Here is a 6000-nt window from a genome sequence, read left to right as displayed (position 1 = left end):
AATAAGGTCAATTTTCATTTATTTTAAAGTAAGAAATACTATACTGTTTACAATAACTAGGCTATGATAATTAAGCAAGTGCATAATAGAGTAGCATGAATACTTGGCTTAAGTCGTCGTTAACAATGGTTTATATAGTAACTAGACTGGATTAATTAGGTTAATAATAATATCTAACCTTCCTCAACTTGCTGAAGTTGCCAAAGACAAAGAATGTTAAATAGTAACATTTAAGGTGGGACATTAAAAATGTCTTACAAGAAGTTTGTTTACAATAAACTGAAATTTACAGTAGATAATGTTTTACAATAAATAAAATTTGCAGTAAAATAAACAGATAAAAGTTAAAATAGATTGATCAACTGTAATTTGAACTGAAGTACAAATGTCGCCGTAACATCTGCAGAGAACCCTTCAAAGCTGTCATAAAAATTTCCTTAATTGTTGTTGTTGTTGGGACTCCAAATTTTACAGAATGAGGCGAATTTTTTTGTTACAGATGATAGCCCAGATTACGTAATTGAAATCATAGTCATTCTTATTACCGGTACTTTGGGTTATACTGTATTTTATCTTATTCTTATCATATAACAAACTTTGTAGCCCACTGACGTAATAACTATTTTGGACGTAGGGAATAATTAAATAATTCAAAAGAAAGTTTTGAGCCATATGTGGGTGTATTCATTCATTACAATTAATTACTGCAATTAGTTCTGTACTTACCTGAATTCAAAATCCATTTTTGTAGCCGCTCCTTATCCTTAGTCGGAAATCTGAATAACTTCATATCACGACAATATTTCTTTTTTCTTATGCAGTTCACATAATCACAGATGGACATTCTGAATGAATTTTGTATTAGTTTGTTACACAGAAACTACCGAACACCTCCCTTGGAGACAATGCTAACACCTGAAGTTATTATTGAGAATTCCGAATGGTTTGTTACACAGAGACTTCTGAACAACTAACTGTCTTTGAGATAGTACTAATATTTGAAGTTCATAATCACAGCAGGGCATTCTGAACATATGGTTTATTACACAGACACTTTCGAACAACTCACTTTGAGACAATTCTAACACTTGAAGTTCTTATTGAACATTCTGAATGAATAGTTTGTTTCACGGAGACTTCCGAACAATTCTCTTTGAGACAATAAACCTACTAACACTTGAAGTTCATAATCCCAGAAGAGCATTCTGAATGTATAATTTATTACACAGACACTTTCGAACAACTCACTGAGACATTATTCGTATTCACATTTCAAGTTCTTTATACAATTTAACTACTCATATAAAGGAAATTTGAGGATGTTAAGAAATGAATTCTCAAAATAGGAGAGGGGATCAGAAGGGATTGAGGTTTCCTACTCGTTGGAGTCGTTATAAACAGTTATTCTATTTGACTGACTACCGATGGTCGAAATCGAAAAATCGAAGGAGAATTGGGAGGAAAATTTAAAAGGTACGCAAAACGCGTCCTTGCAAGGGGTTGGGGGCTGTACAAAACTAGATATGTGAGCTCCAAGCCTGTTGGCCACTAGTCTCACTCCGGGTTATGCTGCTCCCCTGAAGGAGTTCTAGATAATTTTGAAGGGGAAGCCGAAATTGGACGTAACCTCTTAGGTACCACATACGCGAGGGGGGCTGAGATTGATCAATTGATCACGGAACGGGGCGAGGAGGAGTTGGCTGGTGTTTGCCGTTAGGATGGCAAGACGCCGTCATCTGTTGTTCGATGACAAAGCAGGTGAAGGCGGTCGGAAGAAGCGCCGTGAAATCTAAGCTGCAATTTGAGAGGTCCCTGTCCTTTCAATTTGCGACTTATTGAGTGACCTCGTATGTTTAATAGACTATTAATATTATCTGAACTAGGGCATACATAATTTATAATAAAGGTGGAATATATATGGGGAAGGGCATATAGGTCCGTGGCCCATTTCTTATAGGGCTCATCCCGACATTTATCTTACGCCTGAGGAAAACCACGGAATACCTTAGGCAGGATGAGTTGTCTCATATAAGAGACTAGCCAATTTGGCTATTATGTAGGAGGTCATGAGCCTTGTTGATTTGTCTCAATTTCGAGACCAGCCATTTGGCTATATGATGGCTCAATTGCGAAGAGGGGGGAGAGATGTAATTGTTAATTAGGGAGATTCATGGGGATATGAGTGCAGGTCCGTGGCCCATTTCTTTTAGGGCTCATCCCGACATTTGTCTTAGCGCCTTAGGAAAACCACGGAAAAACCTTAGGCAGGATGAGTTGTCTCAATATCAGAGACTAGCCAGTTGGCTCTTAGGTTGAATGACTCTATGAATCGATGGATATATACTAGCCAATTGGCTATATTAGATTTCCATCGATCAACAAAAGTAGATAATGTTATGGAGGGATTTTGTTTAGCCCAGTTAAGACAAGGTCATTTTACAGCGGTTGCACTATCCAAGGAGTCTCATGGAGTTGAGTCGTGGCTACCAAAACCTGGGAGTAACGCCAGCCTCCCTGTCCTCCTGTCTCAATAGTATAGCTAATGGACCTGTCTGGTGTCTACGCCGTAACCTAGGATCATACTGGCCGAGGCCAGATATGAACGGGTTGGGGTTAGCACGAGCTTCCGCATACAGGTTCCTAGCCAGTCGAGCAATGAACTCGTCTATGGTTGGCAACTCTAGTTCATCATGGAACTTTCTTCTCGAGGCGACTCGGGGGAGATGGGTAATGAGTCGAATCACCTGGTTTTGGACAACTTGGAGTTTACAGAGATGGGACACTGCCGCAAACCCCCATGCGGGTGCGGCATAGGTAATGACAGAGCGAATGAGGGCCTTATACATGGTAAGTCCTACCCTCAGGTTGTCAGGAGTTAAGGCCGCCAGAATGGGGTAGTGTCTAACTATCAGCCCGTTGGCCTTACGAAGAAGGGATTGGATGTGATCTCGGAAGTTGAGATGAGAGTCCATAATGATCCCTAAATATTTAATTTGGTTCATCCACGGCATTTCTCGTCCGAAAAGTGTGGGTGGTGGTGGTATGTCTTCGAGCCTCGCTCTTAGTGAAAAGAGTATGGCCTGACATTTCTCTACATTGACCTTGATTCTCCAGTCGTGGAACCACGGCTGGAGGTGATCTAAGATCGACTGTAATCTACGGGACGCTAATCTATAGGTTTTGCTATCGCGAAGAGGGCAGTGTCGTCTGCATAGATATACAGATGACTACTTCTGCCGTGGATATAGCGAAACGGGAGGTCATTAATGAATATATTGAAAAGTATGGGCCCGATAATGGAACCCTGTGGGACTCCTGCGTGAATTTCACGGGGGGTGGAGAAACTAGTGCCTACACGGGTTTTGAATGTACTGCCTCGGAGGTAGTTAGAAATGAGGCGTATCATTCCATCTGGGACTCCCATGCCCAGTAACTTAACGAGGAGTCCCTCATGCCAAACCTTGTCGAATGCTCGCTCGATGTCCAGGTAAGCTGCAGCTACTACACGCTTCGTGCTCATAGCCCAGGTAATGTCCTCCGTCATGCGGAGTGCCTGGAGTGTAGTGGAACGACCAGGGTGAAAACCGAATTGCTCGTTCCTGATTTGGGGCAATACTACTTCAGTGAGGCGTCTATGTATGACCCGCTCCGCCAGTTTGCTGAGACAACTGAGGAGACTAATAGGCCTATAGTTGCTTGGATTCGTCTTATCCTTTCCGGGCTTTGGAAAGAGAACTACGTGAGCTTCTTTCCAGGGAATGGGATAGTGACCGGAAGCCAAGATGTTATTAATTATCTCTGCTATGCGCTTCATAGCTGACCTTGGGAGATGCTGCAATATAATTCCTTGGATACCGTCGGCTCCTGCGGCCTTATGAGGGCCGAGGCGACGAATGAAATGGGCGACCTCGTGGGCGTTCGTAGGTCGTATCCCATTTTCCGGCTCCCTGCTAAGGAGGTCTCGAACCGATTCCTCAACAGCTCTGATATGGGGCAAGTTTAAATTTTGTTCCACGGGTTGAAAAGTGGTCTCTAGATCGTCTGCCAGTGCGGTAGCCTTCTCCTCAGGAGTAAAGGCCGTGACATCTGGACCGACTACTAATGGGTGAATAGATTGAGACGGATTGGACAGAGCTCGAGATACACGCCAGACATCTGACATGTTTCTGCTGTCCATCGTCTCAACCTTGGATTTCCAAGCATCCACGACCGTTTCGTGGACCGCCTCACTGATCCGCCTGCGCAAGCGGTTCATTTCTATTCTATGTTGATCTAACCTAGTACGCTTCCACAATGTTCTTGCTCTATTGCGGGCGATCTTTAGGTCTCTAATATAGGCTGGGAGCTGCATCCGTCCCGGTTGTGAAGACCGTTTCGGTATTGCAGCAACCATTGCCTTCTTTATGCACTCCGTCAGGTCGCTAACTGACCTATCTATCCCTGCCGAAGTGACTTCAGGGGGGAGTGGTGGAAGCGTAGCGGCTACCTGGTCTTGAAAGAACACCCAGTCTGCCGCCTTGTAGTTGAATTTCTCAGCTGTTGGGGAGAGTTCGACTGGGTGCATGATCTCCATTATCACCGGTAGGTGGTCGGACGGAAGATCATCCAGGGTTGTTAGTCTCGCTCTAGTTGTGAGACCTTTCACCAGAGCGATGTCTAATATGTCAGGCAGTTGATTTGCAGCATCCGGTACGTGTGTGGGTTCCCTAGGGGCCATCACGACGTATCCGTTTCCTGTAGAATTAAGAAAAAGCCTATCGCCCTGCCGATTGGGGCGTTGACAGTTCCAGCTAGCGTGCTTCGCATTGAGGTCGCCGGCGACTACGAATCTATCGGATAGACTTGTCACTATATCTAAATCGCGTCCATCTAGTATGCCCAGAGGACTGTAGGCAGCCATAAGCAGAAAGGGGAGTCTGCCTATGTAGGCTCTAATAGCCACTGCCTCTAATGCCGCTAGCTGGGGAAGGAGATACTCACAGTGCGCGATCGTAGAACGAACGAACACCGCTACACCTCCGCCTCTTCTACCCGCTCTATCTTGTCTATAGACTTTAAACCCCGCGCATCTGAAATTTACTTGGGGTGTCAGGAACGTTTCTGTTATAAATGCTACGTCTATATTATTAGCGTCTAGGAAAGCCCTGAACTCATGTCTATCATGTCTAAGGCCCCTGGCGTTCCATATACACATCCTAGCAACTCCGTCACTTCGTCTGGCCATTGAGAGAAACGAGGGAGGTTAGGAGCTTAAATATCTCCGGGAGGGCAGACATAGGATTCTCCATAAGGAGAACTATCACTCTAGTTAATCCTTCTAGGATTGGGGCGAGCGGGAGGTTAGGGTTTGCTAATTGCAACGCCTCGGCAAAGTGCTGAACTTGGTCCAAGGTCGCGCCTTGACCGGTCGGGCCTTTCGAGGTGCTTGCAATAGCTTCCTGCTGGGCCGGTGGGACAGGGGCGGAGATGGACTCTACCGTGGTAGCCTTGGTGGCTTTTCTGCTGCCCCTGTTGCGCTTAGGGCGCTGAGAAAGGGGTCCTACATTATTGGCAGCAGTTTGGGGGGCTGTCGCTGCCACGGTGGACCACAGAGGCGCGGCAACGGGCACTTCCAAAAGCGAAGGGATGGTCGCCTGCTGCTGTTGGCGGACGGCCCGAGTTCCGTGCGTCGCTCCGCACGGGGCCCCTGCACAGGGGCGCGAGCCTGTGGCTGCGGCTGCTGTTCTCGGAACAGCTGATGCTGCCTCGCAGCTCGCTCCACACGCTGCTGCCGGAGCCACTCGTATTGGAGCGTCCGCTGTTCCTCGAGCTCTGCCCTCCTCCGTCGGGCAGCCCTGCTCGTTCCTTCCGTGGCATCTCTAACCTGTAGTACTACGGGACACCCTCCGTAATTGGCGGTGTGAGCGCCAGTACAGAGTGCGCATGTAGCGGGGACATCGTGCGGCTTGCGACAATCTTTAGTCTTATGGGGGCGTGCACAAGCTCGACACATAGGCTGCG

This window comes from Periplaneta americana, chromosome 15 (genome assembly GCF_040183065.1).
Source record: "Periplaneta americana isolate PAMFEO1 chromosome 15, P.americana_PAMFEO1_priV1, whole genome shotgun sequence".
Lineage (NCBI taxonomy): Eukaryota > Metazoa > Arthropoda > Insecta > Blattodea > Blattidae > Periplaneta > Periplaneta americana.
This window is presented reverse-complemented; position numbering follows the sequence as displayed.